The following is a 24,801-nucleotide window of genomic DNA, read 5'->3' as shown; positions in this document are numbered from 1 at the left end:
AGGGATGAAATCCGCACTACGACTCCGGGAGGAGCTCCTCGGCCACAGGGAGAAGACAGTTGAGGAGGACTCTAGCAACGTCTTTCCCAGTGGCTGATAGCAGGGAGGTTCCTCTGTAGTTGCTGCAGTTGGACTTGACCACTTTTTTTAAAGATGGTCACGATCACTGCATCTCTGAGATCTCCCGACATGCTCTCCTCCCTCCAGATGAGAGAGATGAGGTCATGTATTCGCACCAACAATGCCCATCCGCCATACTTCAGTGCATCAGCAGGAATTCCATCCGTATCCGTAGCCTTGTTGTTTTTAAGCTGTCTTATGGCTTTTTCTACCTCGTGCAGTTGGGGTCTCATTGAGGTGGTGGCGGGTAGCATGCTGCGGGATGGAGTCGAGAACACTCGAGTCAAAGGCAGAGTCTCAATTGAGGAGATCTTCAAAGTGTTCCTTCCAGAGGGCCCTGACTGCCCTGGTGTCCTTGATGACCTGTTCTTGGCCAGTAGTGGGGAGGGGCCTTGGGTTTTTGGACCATAGGTGGCCTTGACTGCGATGAAAAATCCTCGTACATCATGGCTGTTGATCAGCTACTGTATCTCCTGTGCTTTCTCCATCCATCACCTGTTCTTTAAGTCCCGGGTTTTTTGTTGGACCTCAGCCTTGAGCCGCCTGTAATGCTGCTTTGCTGCTTCCGAGTTGGGTTGTTTGAGGCTCAGAAGTGCCCTGCACTTGCAATATATTAGCTCTTGGATCTCCTGATCATTCTCATCAAACCAGTCCTGGTGTTTCCTGGTTGAGTGACCGAGCGTCTCTTTGCAGGCACTGGTTATGGAAGCCTGGAGGGCAGACCAATCGCTGTGGGCATTCTGCATCTCAGGGTCATCAAGGCATGCCAGATTAGCTGTGAGGCACTGACTGTATAGGGCTCTCTTGGCTGAGTCCTTAAATGCCCCGGCATTTGACTTTTTTGCGGCACTGCTTCTGCTGCCTCCTTCATTTTGGGGCTATGTTGATGTCAATGATAGATCGGATTAGGCGATGGTCCGTCCAGCAGTCGTCAGCTCTTGTCATGGGTGATGCGCATATCCTTACGATCCCTGGCTCGGATGATGACATAGTCGAGCAGGTGCCAGTGTTTGGAGCGAGAGTGTTGCCACAATGCCTTGTATTTGTCCCTCTGGCGAAACAATGTGTTGGTGATGACGAGTTCATGTTCTAGACATTTTGTCAGGAGTAGGTTACCGCTGGAATTGGCATTCCCTACCCCCTCTCTGACAATCACGCCTTCTCAGAGGTCTGTGTCCTTGCCGACTCTGGCGTTGAAGTCACCGAGGAGGATCAGTTTGTCGCGCGCGGGGACGCAGGACAGGGTTTTTTCGAGGTTGGAGTAAAAGCCCTCTTTCAACTTGTTAAGTCTTGAAAAAAGAGTCAGACTAAATACTGCCAGCTCAAGGTAAGGTGTGACCGTAGTCCTTTATTACAGATCTCAGAGTGCCTCTCCAGCCTGTAAGGCCTCCTTATATACAGATGCTCCCAAGGGATTGTGGGATCCCTTGGGACTCCAGGGGATAAGCCCTCTGGTGGTTAGACATGGTGTAACTATTTACAATGTGAGTCGATCTGGGGCCTTCCTTTTCCTGGTAGATCGTCTCGGTGCAAATGCTGGTTTTGGTGAGTTATTTGTTGGGCCCTCACTGGGCTGCTGCACAGCTGGCCTTGCTGGGCTGCTGGGGGTGGTGAGTCATGCTGGGCTGCTGCGGGTGATGGGTTCTGCTTCGTGGTCAACCATTGGTTCAGTTGCCACTTGTGTGTGTGTCGGAGGGTCGAAGGTGGAGTCTACGGTGGGTTGTTCTGAATAGTCCGTAAATCTGAGTTTGGTTTGGTCCAAGTGTTTCCTGCAGGTGAGTCCATTTGAGAGTTTGACCACAAACACACTACTCCCTTCTTTGGCTAAAACAGTGCCAGAAAGCCCCTTCAGACCTTGTCCATAGTTCAACACAAATACAGGATCATTTATCTCAATTTCATGTGACACATTTGCGCGATCGTGATATGTATTCTGTTGAAGCCGCCTGCTCTCTACCTGTTCATGGAGATCAAGGTGGACTAACGAGAGCTTTGTCGTAAGTGCCCTTTTCATGAGCAGTTCAGCGGGAGGAACCCCAGTGAGCGAGTGGGGTCTTGTGCGGTAACTGAGCAGGAATCGGGATAAGCATATCTGCAGTGAGCCTTCAGTCACCCTTTTCAAGCTCTACTTGATTGATTGAACTGCTCGTTCTGCTTGACCGTTGGACGTTGGTTTAAACGGGGCAGATGTGACATATTTGATCCCATTGCGGGTCATGAACTCCTTGAACTCGGTACTGGTAAATCACGGCCCATTGTCACTTCCAAAGACATAAGCCTCCTCAAGGGTCTCATGAACCACGTCTTCAGTGGATAGCCCTTGTCTCCAAGCAGCCAGCCAAAAAGCTGAGGAAGGGCGGACTGACTCAGGACGAAAGAGTCATGACAGCTGCCAGGGAATTTGGCACACACATGCATGATGATCTTTTTATGGTTGCAGATGAGCTGCACATTGAGGGAGTGGAAGTCCTTGCGGTTGACAAAACTCTTGGCCGATGACATGTGTGCAGTCGATGATGCCCTGCACTCATGGGAAGGCAGCCAGAGAGGCAAAGCCGAGCGCCCGCTCAGTAACACTGGCTTCATCGGTGGCAAAGTTGATATAATTGGCTGACTTGTCAAAGAGCATATCGGTGGCCGACTGCAAGATGTCGCAAAAGTCTGCTGCAGATCCCTGGAAGGAGCCTGAGGTGAAGAAGTTGAGGGCGCTGGTGACTTTGACAGACACGGTTAAGGCATGTCCACCCACTCCTCTGGGCTGCAGGTCTTCCTCCAGCAATGTGCAAATGTCTGCGATGACCTGGCATGATAGCCTGAGCCTCCTTTGGCACTGCTGCTCGGTCATGTTGAGGAAGTTCATCCTCTGCCTGTATGCCCTGTGTTGGAGGTATCATCTCCAACACGGTGCAGCCCTGCACTGATGCCTTCTGTCCTCTGGAGCATCAAGTGGTTGAGGAGAAGGTTGATGGTGTTGTTGTTGGTGCGCTGGAGTGCCTGGTGCTGCTGGTGTTGGGGCTCATCTGATTCTGAGGACTAAGGTGAGAGAATATAGATGGCATCCATGCTGATGGAAGAGATGGCGGGTCAAGTAGAGTTGAGAGAAGCAATCTATCAATGGTGAGAGAGGTACTTCCAATGAGGTAAGACTGGATGGAGACTTTAGTGGAAACACTTGCGGCCTGCAGAAAGCTCAATCTGTGCTGGGAATATAGTCAGCAACAGCTTCTGCCTAAGGAAAATGATCATGTGTCAGATGGGAGCTTTTATACTACATTTGATGCTGTCAAGTAATCAGCTGGCGTAATGGCCACTGAAGTCCCGCCTCAGGTTGACAGACATGGTTCCCATGCTGGGTGAATCCCGCGACTATGCAGGGAAATTAAAAATGTAAGGAGAAAAAGGCTTTTAAGTGTCTGTAAACAAGGTTATATTGATTTCAGCTAGGTTGCCCGCCTCTGCCGTTCGGGTTGCTGCTGCATCGAAAAACGTGTCCGAGAGAAAGGTTCGTGGGGGCGGGACGATGGCAGGTTCCTGACCCGCACCCATTTTTAAAAAATTTCCCACCTGACCTGCCTCCATTCCCGCCTGCATGGATCCAAGAATAGCCCGGCCAAAGAGAAATAAAGATTGGATTAACAGAGAAAAAGAAAGAGACAGAAGGGAAAAGTAAGAAAATAAATTGAAGTTTTAAAAACCTCTAGGAACAATTTACTACCTGCAGGAGTGGGACTGCAGAGTTACAATTGTTCCCTTTCAGGGACGGAGAATTTGAGTGCCGTTGCAGGAATATTATCATTAAAAGGGTCCTTGCATTGTTAAATACCAGCCCTAACTTTCTGCGATGAGTTTAATTTATATTTATGCAACAATTTCTTGACACTCATGGAGCTCCAAGTTTTGCAAGGCTAATAGCGGAGTAACGCAAATCGTCCAACAAAGTATGACCATTCGTAATTCATGGTGTATCTCTCCCTCACCACAAACTGCTGGGTTAGTTACACACCAATAACAGCGTGCACATTAAACTCGTCATTATTTTCCTAGCAAATTCTGGGCCAATATGATGTGTTTGTTCTACAATCATTTAGCCAGACAGGATACAGAGCTCTTGTCCTGTAATGTGGTCACAGGTCAACTGGTTAGTTCAGTGTGAAGGTTAAGCTTGCATTATGGAGAGTTAGAAAATAATGGAAATATTTATTTTCAAATTAATTTTAAGAACAGTAATTGTCAAAAATGGACATCGTAGTAAGTATTAAATAACAGCAACTGACAGGAAACACTAGAATAATGATGAATAGACTGTATGGCTATGGACATGCATATACATACATCACATTTTGCTTTGGCCAATTTTAGCAATTAAAGTGCCTGGTTCAGAAATAATCTACTGCAAACAAACTACTGATATTCAATCCAGCAGCAACACTTTATCACTGTAAATTGCTACCTTCTCTCCAGCTGGGTGCTGTTAATATGAATCGGTAATGCACTTGCTGTGCAAGAGTGAATGTAGTATGCTTCCAATAATCCAAATGACTCTGGGGACAAATTACAAGACCAAGCCAATGAGGGATCCTGTAAATGTCTGCAATCCTTCCCTTGCCAATTAGTGCTGAATTATGTACTGTTTTTATGCTGTAGACTTGCATCTCGCAGAAAGTGAGCTGAGATGGTGCAAAATAATTTCATATGGGACCATTTGCAGCTGTTAGAGGGAAGGGATTCATCTATCAGTCTGAGCTGACTTCAAACCCAGATGTCTCTTCCCCCTCCCCCTCCAAAGTTAATTAAAGATCTATGTTGGAATTTTCAGTTTTATAAACACTGCTGTTTGATTTTTCATATTGAGTTTCTTCCATGTATTGGTTAAAATCCAACGATAAAAATGCAGTATGTTATTTGCTTTTTAAAACTGAAAAAAAATAATGAATGTGCGCAATAGAGACATAGCTTGAAGTGTTTTATAACACACAAATCATTTTTGTGGGATAAATAAAAGGATGCACGTAGCCATCTCAGCTTTGGGTAATATTACGGCAGATAGAGTGAAAGGAGTTTGGAGAGGACCTAGCACGAAGATGCAAAAGATGACTCCCTAATGTGCAGAACTCTTTCTGTGCCTCTGAATATATGAATGCCACTTGGAATCGTTCTGAAGATGCAGCCAAAATTTTGCGAAGGTTTCATTTTATAAGAATATTTCCTATATTATCAGTATGGCCTCAGAAGAAACTTTTTCTTTTAATTCTTATTTCCAAAACAGCATTGAAGAATATCACCATTTTGGCAGAGAAGTTCCACATACGGTGCAAATCAAATGACTTTAAATAGGTTTTGGGCCAATTTCTCAATAAATAATATTGCCTAAAGAGAATTAGAAAGCTTGTGCCAAAGAGAGCATGCTGAATATTCTGCAAATCCACCACTGTTCTGTGACATTTTATCACATTGTTAACGGCTGCAAAAGCTTGGAAATCCAGTTCTAATAATTAGACTATTGAACATAACACATAAATAGTCAGAAGTCGACCTAAAGACACAATTTACCCGCAGCATAATGCTATCAATCATAATCTGTGTTATTATTGCATTTTTTTTTCAAATTCCTAACAATAAAACATTTTGCAATCTCTCATTACCGGGGTCATGTTCTTTTTAAAAACAGACTGAGAATCACTTTAATTGAATGGTCTATATTTCAGTTCTGGAAGCTTCCTACCATTCATAGTCAACAAAGGAAAATCTTGGGGCTGAATTTACAGCATTTCCGATTTCGGGGCACTAATCGCGGTGGGATGGTCCCGATGCCGCCTGAAAAATGTTTGCGCCTTCGACTGGCAATTTCGGCAAAAAAATAAGGGGCCGAAATTGCCCCCCTCTATAAACTCTAAGAGGCGGGAGTGGAGTGGAGAGGCCTTACCGATTGGGGGCAGAAGGATGGGCCAACCTGTCCGAAATTGCCCCCGGGCCAGAAGCGGCAGGAACAGGTTACTGCACCGACTGTTTTCCCGCCGCATCGGGCACGCTCCATTCCCTTATCGGCCGGCGGCAACCTCCTTTCCGAACCCCGCGCAGAATTGCCTCGCGGGAGCAGCGCCACCGCCAGTTGATGCCATTAGCAGCTTTCCCCAGCGGGTAGCTGTCTGTGACTGGGTGGCGTGTCCGTCCTTAAAGGGGAGGTCGCATTGCCGGCGACTCCACGTTATTGTTTATTGTTGGCCGACTGCCAGGTTGGCCCGAAAATTATGCCCATGGGTTCAGCCGGGCTGCCAACAGGCAGCCTGGCACCCCCTCTTGGGTGCCAGGCTGTTGGCCGGGCTGAAACTCCCCCCCCTGATAGCCCAGTGGACCTAACTAAAAACATTGCAGAGTTTGAAGGGGCGCTCCCGCTTAACTGAAGGGGAGGGACGTTGTGACGCATCAGCGCGGCGCGGCACGTTCACATTGCACTGATGTCTCGGAGCGACGGACGTTCCGACCTGCCCGCACTTCTGCCCCGCTGATAACGCCACACCCACCCCGCTCCAAAAGAAACCAAAAGAGCTGAAGTTCCCCAGATTGCCCACCCCATGCATTGGAGCAGACAGAACACTTAAAAAATGGAAGGTGCGCCTCCTTTGGAGCGGAGGGCAATTTCGGCCCTGAGGATCCATGATCATGGGCATTAAATCAGGCGTTACACAACGGACTTTATGCGCCTGAGCCAAAAATTGCGCATGCGTAGCCGCGCTTTTGTTTCCCTGGGTGCAGAGGTTATTTCAGCGAGCATGCACAGATGACCCGCCCGACGTCTGCCACTTCTGCAGAGATGGAGCAGCAGGACGGCAGGCAGCCTGCCAGGCGTTTCTCAACGGAAGCTGCTGAGGCCTTAGTCCACACAGTGGAGAGGAGGTGGTCATCACTCTATCTGGCTGGGGGAGTGAGACCGCTGCCAGCTATATTAAAAAGAATTTGGCGTGAAGTTGCCCACAAGGTGTCTGTGGCAAACACAGTTGCCAGAACTGGCACACAATGCCGCAAAAAATTCAACGACCTTATCAGAGTCGTACCTTTCACATTTATTTATGCCTACTATCCTTCCAACATGTATGTCAGACACCATGTGAAATATCTCATGTATATGTCCATTTTCAAAGTCTTGCACCTTGTGAGGTGGGTTTCACAATGTCTCAGAAAACTCAAGGATGACTTCTCCAGCCATTGCCTCTTAATTAAGGATGCACATAGCCTCTTGTTCCCTACTCATTGAGAACCTTCCTCGCAAAACACTCCAACTCCTGATATGGGTTTCATAAAGATCACCTGCAGCCCCTATGTTACATCCCTTTCACCTCCTAACAATCGCTCACAAAGCTTATGCAGCATCAACACAGATTGAAGTGAAGACATAAGAACATCCACACAGTCTCACCTATTGAAGTATGGTAGGCATAAATTGCACAACAAGAGGTGTACCTGCTCTGAACCCTTCCTATTTTTCTCTTTGCTGTCACAAAACAGGCATGAGTAGCTGCACACAGGCAGGGGGCTGCCTCAAATCCTAGAATTAACCTATGCCGAGGAATGGTTGTCTGCCCTCACTGGAGCACCAGCTCAGGCAGTTGCCCAGGGCAATGTGGAGCTCCTTTTGGTTAGTGAAGGTATATAAATGGCCCCAGTTGCCTAGAGCAACGCGAAGCGAGAGGGGAATCTCGGAGGCCAGCTCTCCGGAGAGTTAGTCAGCAAAGTAGGCCTGCTCAAGAACAGGCAGACATGGAACTGGACTTGGTGGAAATGTCCAGGGAGAACATGGCTGCTTTGGGTCGGATCCCAGAGAGCATCAACAAGATTTCTGTGACAGTTGTGGAGGCAACATCATGAATTGTCATTGCAATCAGGACTCCAGCGAGGCCATCATTGCCCAATCACAGAGGCAGGTGGCCTCCAGCAGTGACAATGGCATTCCCTCGATGGCCTGTGCCCTCGATCACATCGCAGTATCGATCGAATCGCAGGCACAAGCTGCTTAGTGATGTGATGCGGTCAATGACTGATGCAATCCTCTCTGTGTTCCCCACTGTCCGATGGGGAAAGGACAGTGCCGAAGCAGACTAGCAAGTTGTGGAGACACATTGTGCTCCGGATGTTAAGACCCAGCCCCGTCAAAGTCTCAGTGGCTCCCAGGAAATGGAAGGTGCTGTCCTTCCTCAGGATGACAGCATTCCGGCTCCCACGACTGATTCTACAACCATGCACTATACACAGTTCACACCCCAGCCACCAGTGACTGCTTCTGCTGATGATGAGGCACAGCAGTACACAGCTGGGCCTTCCAGGTAAAGAGCTGGTCCAGGGTGCCGTCATACGCTGTCTGCACTGTCTGCTTTCTGTAATGTCTATAAGCTTGTAATGTTGTAGCTCGACACTGTGGATGTGGCTGTATTGTGTTACTGCAACTAAAGGTGAATAAATGAGTCAGCTGACCAGAAGCTTCCAGAACTTCTGAGATACTGTCTGCCATTATAGAAAGCTGGGTGTGTTGTGCTCTGTGAATATATCACATTTGGCGATGAGATGGGATTTTTCGGATGATATAAAGCTGAAATTTTGTTGGTGAAGGATTCAGCCAGCCGACAGAGAGACTTTGGAAGCTTCTCTGTCTTTGGAAATAGCTACAAAATCCGAGGTAAAAAAAAAACGAGCACACTGTCTGCACTGCAGAGACAAAATGGCAGTACCCATAGCAGTAATGGGACACTTAGGTGAATATAAACGTGACCAGGAAAGATTTAAGGTGTCTGTGGGCCGGCTAGAAATGTATTCTACTGAAATAATATAATCGAAGTTCCAGAGAATGCAGATCAGAACCGGGCTGTGTTGGAACGGAAGCGAACTATCTTCTTATCAGAAGCGGGTCTTGAATTGTATGAAACCCTGGTAAATCTGCCTGTACCTGATGAGCCAAAGGACACAACGCTTAAAGAGATTTTAACGAAGCTGGAGCAGCACTACAACCCCAAACCGTTAGAAATTGCTGAAAAATATCGTTTGGGTGTACAAAATCAAAAGACTGATGAAAATATCAGTGAATACATTGTAGCATTAAAAAGGCTATCTATTCACTGTAATTTCGGAACTTTTCAAAACCGAGCATTGCGGGACCGTTTTGTTTGTGGGATGAAAAATGATGCGATCAGAAGAAAGTTACTGACGACGGATGACTTGACTTTTGAGATTGCTTGTCAGACAGCGAGGTTGATGGGCATGGCCAATCAATATTCCTGAGAATTTTATAATAATTATGATCATCAGTCAACCGAGGTGAATCGCCTGCAGATTCAAAGTAAAATGTGGTGGGGCCCAAAGTCTCACAAACTGGAAATTCTAACAGAACACCAAAGTCGTGCTATCGGTGCCTGGGACAACACATTGCTCAAAGTTGTCCATATGTAAAGGCAGACTGTTTCTTCTGCAGAAAGACTGGGCATCTTGTGAAGGCATGCCAACTGAAGGGTAAACCAGCTTTCAAAGTTATGAGTCCAGCTTTAAAAGCTATTTGTAGAAATCCCCAGAGACTACATAGCATGGAAGAACAACAACAGGACGAGGAGATGTTAGAGTTACATGTCATCAAGAGCACGAGGTTAATGGACAGCAATTCGAAAAGTATCAAAATCCACATAAAGGTTGCGGGATTCAAGATACCAATGGAATTTGACACGGGTACATCCGTGAGTGTAGTACTGGAGTTGCTATACCTCGATAAATTGCGTGATTTTCCCATTGGAGAAATCTAAGATGGAGCTGCGAGGCTACTCGGGAGAGAACATTCCTGTGGTAGGTTGTATCACCGTACCGGTGAAATATAAGGATCAATTTCAGAACTTGTCTTTTATAGTAATGAAAGGAGACAAGCCTGTCTTACTAGGAAGAAATTGGTTGAAATCACTGAAGCTGGATTGGAGTGAGATTTTCCGTGTTGAAACGAGATTTGCATCAACGGATGATGTTATCCGAAGGTGTTCTGCAAAATGGGCAGTCCGATTCAAGGCTTCAAAGCGAGTGTCAGGGTACAGAAGGATGCTAGATCGGTTTTCTGCAAGCCACGTTCCATACCATATGCACTCCAGGAAAAAGTTGAGCAAGAACGCTAAAGACTAGGGACTGAGAACATTATTTGTAAGATAGATTGATGTAATTGGGCTACACCCATTGTTGTTGTACCTAAGTCCGATGGTAAGGTGAGATTGTGTGGTGATTATAAAGTAACAGTAAATAAGTCCATATTCTTTGTTATGTATAAACATGCAAGTTATGTATGATGTTTGTTATAACTTCTTCATTAAGGAGGGAGAAGTGTAATGCCTGTAAGCTTGTAACTCCACACTGTGAATGTGGATGTATTGTGTTACTGCAACTAAAGTCGAATAAATGAATCAGCTGACCAGAAGTTTCCAGAACTTCTGAGATGCTGTCGGCCATTATAAAAAGCTGTGTGTGCTGTACTCTGTGAATATATCACATTTTCCTAACACAGCAGCCCTCAAGCAGACTCGTTGTAGGCACTGATGCCTCATTGAAGAGGAGCAGCAGGCATGGGAAGGGGATGGGGAGAAAGCTTAGGGCAAGTCCCATTAAGGATTGGGACAACATTGTATAGATGGCTGGATGTATTATGCGTACAAATGTAAGTGGTTTATTTTCATTAATGCACTTCATTGTTGTTGAGTTACTTGCAGCAGAATGCTGTTTATTGAATGGTTTTGTTCTGTTGGGGCGGGAGGGGGGGAAATGTTTCTTTGTTGGATAAAAATGTAACTTTGATCCTTTGCCATTGGTGTCGTGTGTATCATTCCAAAATTCACTGTAGAAGAACCTTTATGGTGGCACATAGCGTCGTGAGTCTTAGCTGCATCCCTCAGCTTCCCCATTCAAGCAAACCAGTCCATTGAGCTGGCGACATGCGGCTCTTGCTCCGGCAGCATCTCTATGCTGCCTCCCCCATGGATGGGGTGGTTGTCCAATCGGTGCCTTGCCAGGCTCCTCTTCCTCGTCCTCTTCCTCCTGAGATGGGACTGTAATCCCTCCAGGCAATGCCTGGCCCCTCATGATGGCTAATTTGTGTAGCATGCAGCACACCACAATGAATTCGGAGACCTGTTAAGGGGAGATTTGAGGGCAGCCTCCAGAGCAGTCCAGGCATCGGAAGTGCTATTTGAGCACCCCAATTGTCTGTTCGATGATGCTGCGGATGGCTACATGGCTGTTATTGTAGCACTGCTCTGCTTCTGTGATGGAGTTGCAGAGGGGGGTTCATGTGCCAGGTGGTTAGGCCTTAAACTTTGTCCCCGGTCAGCCAGCGGTGCTCTTGTCTTTGTCGCTGAAATATTCGTGAGACACTGCTCTCACACAAGATGAAAGCATCATGTGCGCTCCCTGGATAGGGAGCATTCACTGCAAGGATGCACTGCGTGTGGTTGCACACCAGCTGCATGTTTAGGGAGTGGCATCCCTTTCAGTTTCAGAATACCTCTGTGTTGTGGAATGGTGCTCACAAGACCACGTGTGTGCAGTCAATGGCTCCTTGAACCCTCGGGAAGCCGCAATTCTGCCTAACCCTAAAGCGCTCTCATTCTGGGTGTCCCTGCTCATAGAAAACTTCATGAAGTCCACTCTGCAGGCGTACAGAGCCTTTGCTACATGCCGAATACAGCGATGTGCAGCATGTTGAGAGATACTGCATATGACCCCTGCTACTGCCTGGAACGAGCTGGAGACACAGAAGACCATCGCCACAGTCACCTTCACTACAATGGGCAGTGCAGTCCTTTTGGTATTGGTAGGCTATAGGTCGGCCTGTAGGAGCTGGTACATCTCTGTCAGCACTTCCTTTCAGAAGTGCAGCCTTCTCATGCACTGTGCCTCAGAGAACTGGAGGTATGAGCGATTGTTCCTGTAAACCAGTAGGGGTTAAGGTCTCCTCCCCAACTGTCTTCAGCCTCTCCTCATTCGTGGGCCGACATGGCCATGAGCGCTTCTTCTAGCTTGAAGCCACCTGCCAGTAGCAACCAGCGTGATGCGCTGGCAAACTATTCAAATCTCTCACTGGCCTTGTAAGGAAACTGTAATGGCACATAAAAGTGTCGTTTGCAAGTCGAAGCTTCATGCAGCGTACTGTGCGCAGACTTTGCAGTCAATGTAAACTGTGATTTCTAATCCTCCCCCCTCCATTTAATTATGCTGTCCACACTGCCTGCTGCACCCTGGGAACATCTGGGGCGGGTGTTAAATGAGGCGTAAAGGACGAATTTTCCATCCGGGGCGGCAGCGCAGCGCTGCATAACAATTGACTTATGATGTCAGTCAAAATGGCGGGCAAGGCGGTAAGTATTTGCGCCGCCACAAATCAGGATCCGAATTTACCGGCTGGTCGCTAAAACCTGGATGCCCGGTGTAACGCCGTGGCGCAAACAGAGGTGCAAAAGAGTCGAAAATCCAGCCCTAGGTGTTTAAACCTCTTTCCAGCTGTTTTAGATTGTACAGGTGCTTTTATTAAAACTTAAGTTCAGTTAACTTAAGAAACAGTTCGAGAAAGCTTTCCAGAAATAGTTGCTAAAATCTTCCATATTTTGTGAAGGGTTCACACTAGCAGGGTTAAGTACTCCGACTTAAATGATCTAAAATCGGGTACAAAAACCTACATCTCAGCTGATATCAGCTCACTCAGCACATATAATGGGGATCAAACCTGGTACCATCCTTGTCTGTACAGTTCAGCTGCTCACTGAGCCACTGGAGGTAGCCACTGAAATTATTTTCTTTAAATTAGGACAATATAATGGATTTGTTCTGTGAGGACTTGTTCGCACAGAAGTGTGAAGATACTTTCTTCTATCAGAAGTGTACAGATTGTTCATTGTTCATCTGGTTGAACTTGTTCTCACATTGAACAACTTCTCTTTTGACTCCACTCACTTCCTCTAAGTAAAATGTGTTGCTATGGGAACCTGCATGGGTCCTACCTATACCTGCCTTTTCATGGGATATGTGGAATATTCTTTGTTCTGGTTCTACTCAAGTCCCCTCCCTCATTTCTATTTCTGGTATATTGATCACTGTATCGGTGCTGTTTTCTGCTATTGCCTGGAACTGAAAAATGTCATTTACTTTACTTCCAATTTCCACCCTTCCCTCGCCTTCATATAGTCCATCTCTGACACTTCCCTTCCTCGACTTCTCTGTCTCCCTGGGGATAGACTATTGACCATTATCCACTATAAGTCCACTGACTCCCAGTGCTAACTTGACTACAATTCCTCCCACCCCACTTCCGGTCAGGTCTCTATTCCCTTCTCCCAGTTTCTCTGTCTCTGTTGCATTTGTTTTGACGATGTTACCTTCCATACCAGTGCCTCCAATATGTCTATCTTTTTCCTCAACTGAGCATTCCCAACCACTGTGGCTGACAGAGCCCTGAACCACATCTGTTCCATTTCCCACACTTCTGCCCTAACTCCTCCTCCTCCCTCCCAGAATCACGATAGGGTTCCCAATGTCCTCCCCCTCCCCCCATCCAGCCTCCACATTCAACGGATCATCCTCCACCATTTCTGCCACCTCTAGCATGATCCCACCACTAAATACATCTTCCCCTACCCTTCTCTTTCAGCATTCTGAAGGGACCGTTCCCTCTGCGACACACTGGTCCACTCCTCAATCACCTCCAAAATTCCCCTCACCTTCCGCCTGCATCTTCCTGTGCAAGCGCAGGATATGCAACACCTGCCCTTTGCTTCCTCCCCTCCCATTGTTCAGGACCCTAAACCCTCCTTCCAGGTGAAACAGTAATTTACTTGTACATCTTTCAATGTAATATACTGTATTCGCTGTTCACGATGCAGTCTCCTCTACATTGGGGAGACTAAACACAGATTGGGTGACCGCTTTGCGGAACACCTCAGTTCAGTCCGTAAGTGTGACCCCAAGCTTCCGGTCACAGGTCACGTTAATTCTCAGCTCCATTCCCACACTGATCTCTCCGTCATCAGCCTCTCACTCTGTTCCTACAAAGCTCAACGTAACTTCGAGGAACAGCACCTCATCTTTCGTTTAGGCGCTTTACAGTGTTCTGGACTCAATATCGAGTTCAACATTTTCATATCATAACCTCTGCCCCATTTTTTCAGACGGCAGCTGTTGATGATTCTGCCATTCCCATTTATCCCTCCTCGAGACCCATCTTTTGTTTCTTTACTTGTCCCATTATCATCTTGCGCCATCATACCTTTTGTCATTTAATCTCTTCTGCCTTCCACCCTATCACAGACCTTCCCTTTTGTTCTTTCCTCCCCTCCCCCTTTTTCTGCCTCTGTACTTGCTTTAAACCTGTTATATCTCTAACTTTTTTCCAGTTCTGACACAAGGTCATTGATCTGAAACATTGGCCCCAAGTTTCCACATGATTTGCTCCTGATTTTTAGGAGCAACTGGTAGAGAATGGAGTATCTTAGAAATCGCAATTCTCCACATTTAAGTTTTCTGCAGTTCTAGTCAGGTCGAACAGTTTCACTTTTGAGCAGAATTTTTTTTTCAAAAGGGGGCGTGTCCGGCCACTGACGCCTGATTTGAAAGTTTCCACAGTGAAAACGTACTCCAAACTAACTTAGAATGGAGAAAGTGAAGATTTTTGTAGGCCTGAAAAAACCTTGTCTACACATTAAAAAATCAGGCGCAGGTTACAAATTAGGCGTAGGGAACGAGGTGGTGGGGGGGGGGGGGGGGGTGGGAAGGGAAGTCATTACATTCTACAATAAATCCTTAGTTATACTTATACAAATATTATACAAATAATTCCAACCTGAATAAAAATTTCTAAGCAAAGAAAAGATTAAATAAACCATGTTCCTACCTGTGTGAAAGTGCTTCAGGCAGGCCTTTCAGGCAGGGAGAAGGCTGCAGGAAGCCTCACAAGTTGAGGCAGCCGTTCCCGACGGCAGGGGGGGGGGGGGGGAGGCAGTAAGGGCCCGACCGACGGCAGCAGCCGTTCCCGACGGCAGCGGGGGGGGGGCAGTGAGGGCCCGACCGATGGCAGGGAGAAGGCTGCAGGAAGCCTCAGAAGTTGAGGCAGCCATTCCCGATGGCAGGGGGGTGGGGGTGGAGGCCCCCCTGCCGTCGGTCAGGCCCGTTGGGAAACGGCTGCCTCAACTTCTGAGGCTTCCTGCAGCCTTCTCACTGCTGCAAGAAGCCTCAGTGCTGATCATGGAAGGGCAATGTGGTTTTATTAAAAAATGTTAAAAATTGAACAGCTGCAAAGAACTACAAAAATGGCCGAGTGCCAATGTTTCCTTCACACTGCGCATGCGCGGACGCTCCAACGCGCACGCGCAGGGTTGCCGGCACGAAAAAAACTCATTCAAATGGTACCCGCCCCCTCCTACTTACAAAATCGGCGCGAGTGGTAGGCTCCGCCCCCTGGGCGCCGCACCAAGCAGACATCGAGCTGCAAAGCGCTCGAGAATAGTGCGTTTTATTTCAGGCGCCGTTTACGGCGCGAAAAATGGGCGCCCAGCTCGGAGGGGCGCCTGTTTTGCCACGTGTGGAAACTTGGGGCCATTAACACTATTTCTCTCTCCACAGATGCTGCCTGACCTGCTATTTCCAGCATTTTCTGTTTTTACTACAGATTGTTCATATTGTACTAGAACGTTTGGCTTAGTATGCAACTGGTGACCTTTATAGGAATGTACCATATCTAAGTAAATTTCACCAATGGTTCCTTCCTTCTATTCTGATTGTGCTTATTGTTTGTTTCCATAGGTCTGAAATGATTCTTTGGTAAACCTAGACTGCCCATCCATCAAATTTTGTGTAAATAGTGTTGAATGATCTGTTAACCTATAGGATGACAAGCAAGTGGTTGCTTTAATAAATAGAAGTAAATTGAATTGCAACTGGTGAGATTTATTTTTAGCTGTACATGATTAGAGAAGCTGCATCGTTTAAGATTCAGTACAGGTAGTAAGGAAGAGGTCCTAGATATCCAGGCACTATGAGAAAGGGGTATAATAGGTATGCATATTAATAAAGAATAAAAAGATAGAAAAATATGCAACATGGACATGAGTGCACACCATATTCCTAAACATTAGAAAACGAGACAATGAGATTTAATGAGAGAGAGAGTCAGAACTAGGGATGAAAGATAGAAGTGAGCTAAGCTGTCCTACATAAGCCTTACTGTGGTCTGTGTCTAATTCACCTTGGAGTCTCTTTCTTCATTTTCATGTTCTATAAATTATTTCTCAGAGTGAAATATTCTCAAAAGTTTTTGGTGGTGAAAGGTAAATAAATTACTCATAAATTTAATGGGCTCTGATTTTGTGATCATATTTCATGATGTTCTGATTGCTCAATGTTTCCTCGTTTATGAATAACATAATGGCAACTTGACGGCCTCATCCTTATTCATTAATAATAATGATACCTCCTAACTACAAGAGGAAAAAAAGTCACATTAAGATCAAAAGAACATCATTCAGAATAAATTTGAAGCAATAATGATCCATGTTAATGAGTTGAATGGGTAATTATAGTGAAGTAACAATTGCAGATGTTTTTCAGAATCAAGGCCTAAAATTGTATTTGATTAACTGATAATTACTTAATAATTTTGGTTAAAAAAACGATTCCATCACACTTGTTTCACTTGGAATCTATTTAAATAATCCTGAGCAGTTATAATCTGGTAATGCAGAGAAACTACCACACTGACAAACTTTTGCTTTGTACCACACAAATGAAAGGGGTTGCTTCATTCTTGCAGGACTGATCACAAGTTATCTTTATTAACTATATGACACTTCTTTTTAATTCAGTAGTGTAAGTTTAAGTATTTGTATTTAACATAATCCTTTCCCCAGGTTGAGAAGATGTAACTGTAGATATGCTTTATTTACAATTGCCACATTGCAGATAATTCTCACTGTCCATGGTACTTATCAGAAACACATTCTCAATAACTGCCTTTCAGTCTGTACAGTTACACATTTAATTCTGAGCTTCTATCTGAATCACATTAGCTTTGATCACTTAACAAACTCCCAACATTGATCTCACGTAATAGTTTAAATATTCCCTTTGTCTCCCAACAAGTTTTCCACAGAGGCAAAGGACCTCACCTCCCCACAATTTTACCTAATCAGAGTTCAATCACTCCATTTAACAGCACATCATTAAGAAAGGAAAGAATTTCTTTTTATCTCGCACCTTTCACAAGCTCAGTTTGTTTCTTACAGCCAATGAAGCACTTTTCACGTGTAGTCATTGTTGTAATGTAGAGAAACACAGCATCCAATTGCACACAGGAAGGTCCGCAAAACAGCAATGTGTTAATGTTTTAGTGATTTTTGTTGAGGAATAAATATTGGCCAGGAGACCAGGGAGAAATCCCTGCTTTTCTTCAAAATAGTGCCATGGAATCTTTTACATCCACCTGAGAGGACAAACGGGGTCTCAGCTTAACATTTCATCTGAAAGTTGGCACCTCCAAAAATGTAGCACTCCTTCAGTATTGCACCAGAGAGTCAGCCTACTGGAAGGGGGCTTGAACCCACAATCTTCTGACTCCGAGACAAGAGTGCTACCATTGAGCCACACACTGACATTATGTTAGATTACAGCATGTGAGTTGCTGAAGTACCTTGTACCAAAGATGAGATAGCCTCAGATTATTTACTGCTCCACAGGTATAAAGTACCGCAGACCATGGATTGTCTGCATCCCAGAGTACTTAAGGAGGTGGCCCTAGAAATAGTGGATGCATTGGTAATCACTTTCCAGCAGTCTATCGACTCTGGATCAGTTCCTATGGACTGGAGGGCAGCTAATGTAACACCACTTTTTAAAAAAGGAGGGAGAGGGAAAACAGGTAATTATAGACCAGTTAGCCTGACATCAGTAGTGGGGAAAATGTTGGAATCTATTATTAAGGATAAAATAGCACCGCATTTGGAAAGCAGTGACAGGATTGGTCCAAATCAGCATGAATTTATGAAAGTGAAATCATGCTTGACCAATCTTCTGGAATTTTTTGAGGATGTAACTAGTAGAGTGGACAAGGGAGAACCAGTGGATGTGGTGTATTTGGACTTTCAAAAGGACTTTGACAAGGTACCACATAAGAGATTGATGTACAAGGTCAAGGCACATGGTATTGGGGGTAATGTACTGGCGTGGATAGAGAATTGGTTGGCAGGCAGGAAGCAGAGAGTCGGGATAAACAGGTCCTTTTCGGAATGGGAGGCAGTAACTAGTGGAGTACCGCAGGGCTCAGTGCTGGGACCCCAGCTCTTCACAATATACATTAATGATTTGGATGAAGAAATTGAGGGTAATATCTCCAAGTTTGCGGATGACACCAAGCTGGGTGGCAGTGTGAGCTGTGAGGAGGATGCTAAGAGGCTGCAGGGTGATTTGGTCAGGTTAGGAGAGTGGGCAAATGCATGGCAGATGCAGTATAATGTGCATAAATGTGAGGTTATCCATTTTGGGGGCAAAAACGCGATGACAGAATATTGTCTGAATGGTGGCAGATTAGGAAAAGGGGATGTGCAACGAGACCTGGGTATCATGGTTCATCAGTCATTGAAATTTGGCATGCAGGTACAGCAGGCGATGAAGAAGGCAAATGGCAAATAGCTAGGGGATTTGTGTATAGAAGCAGGGAGATCTTACTGCAATTGTACACGGCCTTGGTGAGGCCTCACCTAGAATATTGTGTTCAGTTTTGGTCTCCTAATCTGAGGAAGGACGTTCTTGCTATTGAGGGAGTGCAGCAAAGGTTCACTAGACTGATTCCCGGGATGGCAGGACTGATATGTGAGGCGAGACTGGGTCGACAGGGCCTGTATTCACTGGAGTTTAGAAGGATGAGAAGGGATCTCATAGAAACGTATAAGATTCTGACGGGACGGGACAGGTTAGATGCGGGAAGAATGTTCCCGATGTTGGGGAAGTCCAGAACCAGGGGACACAGTCTTAGGATAAGGGGTAGGCCATTTAGGACTGAGATGAGGAGAAACTTCTTCACTCAGAGAGTTGTTAACCTGTGGAATTCTCTGCTACAGAGAGTCGTTGATGCCAGTTCATTGGATATATTCAAGAGGGAGTTAGATGTGGCCCTTACGGCTAAAGGGATTAAGGGGTATGGAGAGAAAGCGGGAAAGGGGTACTGAGGTGAATGATCAGCCATGATTATGCTGAATGGTGGTGCAGGCTCGAAGGGCCGAATGGCTTAATCCTGCACCTATTTTCTATGTTTCTATGTTTCTATATATAGATTTTCACTTAAAAGCCCCTTAGAAACTGATAACATTGATAATGGCTTCTGGTCTTTGAAACACAAGTGAATATATGCAGTAAAACCTTAAATATGAATTAATCCCATGTAGGAGATACTTTATTTAAGCCCTAGTATAGATATCTATCAAAGCATTAACAGATTGGAAGAAATTTCAGTCTTATTTATCTTGTCCAACATTTATCGCTCAACCAATATCATCAACAATAGATTACCTGGCCATTCATTGTGGGACCTTGCTGTGCATAAATTGGTAGTGGCATTTCCCTACGAAACAATTAACTAAACTGCAAAAGTGATTCATTGGCTGTAAAGCTCTTTGAGACATTATGAGGATGTAAAAGGCACTATATAAAGGAAAGTTGTTTCTTCCTTTCTCGTTTTAGTAATAAATCATGACTGGAATTTTTATTTTACTCATAAAACAGCATAAATTGATGTGCCATGTCCACGCCCCCCCCCCCCCCCCCCCCCCCACACCTATGGTTTTGTTCTTGTGGTGAGATAGTGGCCTGGAGTTTGCATTAGGTTGTTCTAATCGTTCCAGCGCAATTTACACAAATTCGGCCAAAACCGGTACAAACGATCGAGCAATTTCACGTGTAAATTACATTCAGTGCAAATCGATCTCAATCTTTTGCACTAGTTTAAAAAACATCGCGCTGGAATCTGGCCCCGTCCATAAAAAATGGTCGAATTAATTACTATGGCGAGGTTCCGCTAATTATGCCTGCTTGCGGACCTTTAAAGACGCTATTAAAATTAAGCTGATTTTTTTTAGGCGCAAGGGCACTAATGGATACCTTTTGAAAGCTTTAATTTAAAAAAAAATTACTAAGAAACTGTCTACTGTACACCAATGTAACTAATAAATAGTTCTGTTTTTTTAAGTCATTTCCAGTTATTTATAATCAGTTTGCTCACAGGTGGTGGATTATACAATCTGATTCGTAAAAATTGTTGATACTCATTTCAGCTATATTAATAAAACTGCACCAGGTTACCACTTGAAATATATCAAGGAATATTTTTTAAAGCAAAATTATTTATTTTTTAAATTGCATTCTAAAATTCTATTTATGCATTCTTAGTCTTTGGGTTTACATCAATTGTCATGGTAATAGTTCATGAACGTGTGCCTGACATGCAACATACCTGCCCCTTCCAGACATATTCCTGGATAGTGTCCCTAGGATACCCTGGCCTTTCGCAATGGCTGAAGTCGGCGGTGTTGTGTGCTGCATTGTTTGGCTGTTACTGCTGCTGCTTCACAAACACAGGCCAATCACAAACACAGATCGCATGTGTAGCCTGATGAGGACAATGCTCCTATTGCGCTGTGTTACTATGTTTGTTACCTCACTCTCTGTGCCTGGCCATTATCTGCAGTGTCCTGGAAAACTGTATGGAGACAAGTGGGCCAAGTTTCAGCAGGTAGTTGCAATTTGGAGTGGTTTTGAAATGACATTAACAGGTCGCCTCTTGAGCGAAATTCCGTTTTTTGTTTTTTTTTTCAATCGGATCCGGAAGTTGCTCTTAATGGGGGCGGATATGCGGCAGTGGCAACACCTGAGGGACAGAAGTTGGGGGCGGTGCAGAGTGGCCACCGCAATGACGTCATCACGGCGCCGTGTTACCACGCCTCTCCTCTTCACTTGAAGGTGAGAGCCTTCGCGATTTTAAAACTTTAGCCCACTGGGCCACCAGGGAGGGTTTCGGCCAGGCCAGTAGCCTGGCACCCAAGAGTGGGTGCCAGGCTGCCTGTTGGCAGCCTCTCTGAACCCGGGAGCATAATTTTCGGCTAGACATGGCAGTCAGCTGACAAAAAAAAAAATGGCGGCTGCGGCAGTAGCTCCTCCCCTTTAAGGGGAGCCGCGGCCCCATTGTAGAAGGTCTCAGCCTCACTGGACCACCAGCAAAAAAATCAGGTTTTGGCACTGCCGGGCAGGCCCAAGATTTTCATGGTGGAATTTCGCTGTCTGGGGGGGGGGGGGGGGGGCAGGCGGGGTAGATCAACGGTGCGCACTGTGATGACGCACTTAACATAGATTGGCAGCAGCGTAGTGGTAGAGTGGGGAGCGGATCACTGCAGGGATAAAATGGGAGCAAAATTTTGAAAATGGCGGCCATTACACAAAAATTCGGCGGCCAGTGCACTCCACAGCGTGGTCACCGCTTTCTGATGTTAAGAGGCCTTAAGGAAAGGGGCAATTTCTGCCTTGCATGGTCAGTGGCCACAAAGTTGCCATTTCTATGTTTAACTTCTTTGTCACAGAATATACACCAAGCAGCTGAAACTTCTGTCTTGGGTATTGAACCTGTTTGGCATCTTCTTCATCCTTGCTGCACATGAACATTACTCAATCGATATCTTCATCACATTTTACATCAGCGCAAGACTCATTTTGTATTACCACACAGAGCCAAAGAGCACGAATTTGGTTCCCAGTGTTTTCATTCTTTGAATGCAATGTCAGTGGCCCTGTACCAAATGAATATAGTTGGCCACTTCCTAGACTAAGATTATTGAAAAGATTAATTGAATAAGTAGTAATCCGCACTAACCCAGTTATTTTATTTTTGTTGGACAAATAATTATTAATTGAAGAATAATTGGTTTTATACCCAAGATTAGTACAATGGGTTTCTTCAAGACAGGTGCAAATGTGAAGGGGGATGGAGACACTGATATAATTGGTGGTTAGGTTGGTTCATGGTTTGTCCACCAAGTTGGAACTGTGCTCTTTTGTTTCCCCCAGATGAGTCGACTCTTAATTTGGGTATCCTTACTCCAGTTGATAGCCTGACACAGTGTGCGCATTCTGTTTTCAACAGACGAGCATTTCACACAGCAGCGGAACTGTACCTGATGGGCCGTCAGACAGCCAGTCTTGGTAGTGATGATAACAAAACAGTAGCAACCCCAAAAAAGTAATGCTGCTAATTTGTTTTTAAGTTTTGTTATCCTGAAGATATAATTTCCCTTAGTAGAGGAGTCAATAACCAGGGGGCATTGACTTAAAGTAATTGGTAGAAAGATTAGAGGGGAGATGAGGAAAAGAAAATTCACCCAGGGGGTAGTGGGGGTCTGGAACTCGCTGCCTGAAAGGGTGGTAAAGGCAGAAACCCTCATCACATTTTAAAAGTACTTGGATGTGCACTTGAAGAGCCGCAACCTATAGGCCTATGGACCTAGTGCTGGAAGGTGGGATCAGGATGGGTAGCTCTTTTTCGACCGGCACGTACACGATGGACTGAATGGCCTCCTTGTGTGTCATAATTTTTCTATGAAAATGCTGCCCAATTGCATTGGCTTATGCAAGATTTTATGTTCGGCAATATGCAAACGAGTTTGAACGGAAACTTGAGCAAAAAATTCACTTCTGAAAACTAGCTCAATTTTGAGCGCAATTTGCCCCCAGATTGTCAATTGTGCCCAAAGCAGAAACACTTTGGCAATATTCATTATCGTTTGATTATTATTATATAATAAAATAATGGAAACCATGTTCATTCTTAAACATTTTTTTAATTCTTTGGTCTCCCATGGGTTGAGATTTCTATTAGGTATTCATCAAATGCCAATGAGTAACATGTCATCCTACATTTTATTAAACATAGCAACAAAAAATAATTGTTCGACAAACATGCTGGGTAACAACTGCTGAGCAGAGTTCAAATATATAAGATTAAATATCACAGTTTGTAATTTAAAAATCACAATTACACTGTATAACTATTTATTCTTACATTTTTCCAGTTTCCCCTCCCCCAAGAAAATTAGATTTCGAGATTTGATTATTTTCCAGATGTTATGTATGAAGATCAGAGAAACTATTTAAAACTATGATTTGCTTTGAGGAAACAGCAATTTGACAACTCTAAACTTACACTTTCACATCATTATGCTATCATTGTGGTCAAGAAAGAACAGAAAATGTCCTTGCGATTATGTTGTGGGATAATAGGTATGAACATTTAATGCATTCACTTGAATTCCTCCCTCTTTATCTTAGCGGAGCAGTAAATCGATTTATGTTAAGGAGGTTTATTCTAACAACTAGTTTTTGTCAGATTCATTGCCCTCTGGCTCCTATACAATCTTTAATTACCCCCTTCCCCCACCTCCCGTCACCCCACCAGTCCCCCATCCCTGTCACTCCCCAATACCACCAGCCACCAACACCCCACCATTCCCTCATCCCCATTACCCCACCATTCCCTCATCCCCATCACCCCACCATTCCCTCACCCCCATCACTCCATCATACCTCCACCCCTGTCACCCCACTATTCCCAACCCCCGTCACCCCACAATACCACCAGCCCCCATCACCCCATTATTCTCCCACCCTCCCATCACCCCACCATACCACCATCCCCCGTCACCCCCCATACCACCCCCTGTCACCCCAACATATCACCACCCCATCGCCCCCCATACCCCCACCCATGTCACCCCCCATACCCCCACCCTTTCATCCCCCATACCCCCACCCCCATACCACCACCCCAGACCACACATCTCCTGCTGAATTGTGTATGAGGATTGCGACCTCCCTTTTTCCATCCAAATGACCACACTATAGCTGCAGATAATTGTACTGACTGACTCTGAAAGGGCTAAATCAGGATACCTATTGGATCCTGAGCCAATATCATCCATGTCTAAGTAGAGTTGCAAGCGCAAGTTCAAATTTCCTTTGTTTTTCATTTTAACATTTGAAATACACACTTTGCTACTTTCTCAGTCTGCTTTCCAACGTCTTACTTCGAGCATGTTTTGTTGTCCTGCTCTCTCAACACCAAGTACTGAACCTGGCTGCCAAATAACATTTTCTATCCCTATCTCACTCTCATATTCTCAATATAATGTGCTGCCACTCAATATCACTCCTAACCGCACATAAGCTGTTCTCAGTTGTTCAGATTGCTTTGGCTTTGGTAGGTCAAAGCACTAATTGTAGGTGCCTACTAGGTTAAGATGAGAAGGGAAAAGGGAGAAAGGTTGACTGCAGGAAACAACTGAACTTCACCTTCTTGACTTGTGTTTTATGTACGAGCTATCACAGGCAAAGATGGTTCAACGCCTCACAGAATGGTTTTGCATATGCACAGATATATGAGTAACAGCTATCATCATATTTGGATGTATATACCACAACATGCACCATCAGCAACCAAGATGGAACACATCTGGTAGCAAAAGCAGGATTAACATGAAAAATGGTACTGCACATGCTTAGTCACCACCCGTGTTTTTTCCAAGCTGATTGACTGCTCTATCCCTACTAAAATCTGCAATCAATAACAACAATGTCAAAATGCATGTACAGCTATTA

General features: G+C 45.1%; 1 protein-coding gene and 1 pseudogene across 1 annotated transcript in view; one reads left to right on the top strand and one right to left on the bottom strand.

Moving 5' to 3' along the window:
* The window catches only part of LOC139278296 (uncharacterized), a 402,549-nt gene extending 396,391 nt beyond the window's left edge, over nt 1–6,158 (bottom strand). The window contains exon 1 of the mRNA XM_070896942.1: nt 6,044–6,158. The gene's annotated coding sequence lies outside the window, so the exon portion shown is untranslated. The remainder of the gene's footprint in view (nt 1–6,043) is intronic.
* Nucleotides 6,159–8,289: 2,131 nt separating this feature from the next.
* On the top strand, nt 8,290–22,006 carry LOC139278193 (sphingomyelin synthase-related protein 1-like; annotated as a pseudogene).
* Nucleotides 22,007–24,801: the final 2,795 nt, after the last annotated feature.

Source organism: Pristiophorus japonicus, chromosome 13 (assembly GCF_044704955.1).
Source record: "Pristiophorus japonicus isolate sPriJap1 chromosome 13, sPriJap1.hap1, whole genome shotgun sequence".
Lineage (NCBI taxonomy): Eukaryota > Metazoa > Chordata > Chondrichthyes > Pristiophoridae > Pristiophorus > Pristiophorus japonicus.
Note: the sequence above shows the minus strand (reverse complement) of the source record. Positions and strands in the feature narration are given on the sequence as shown.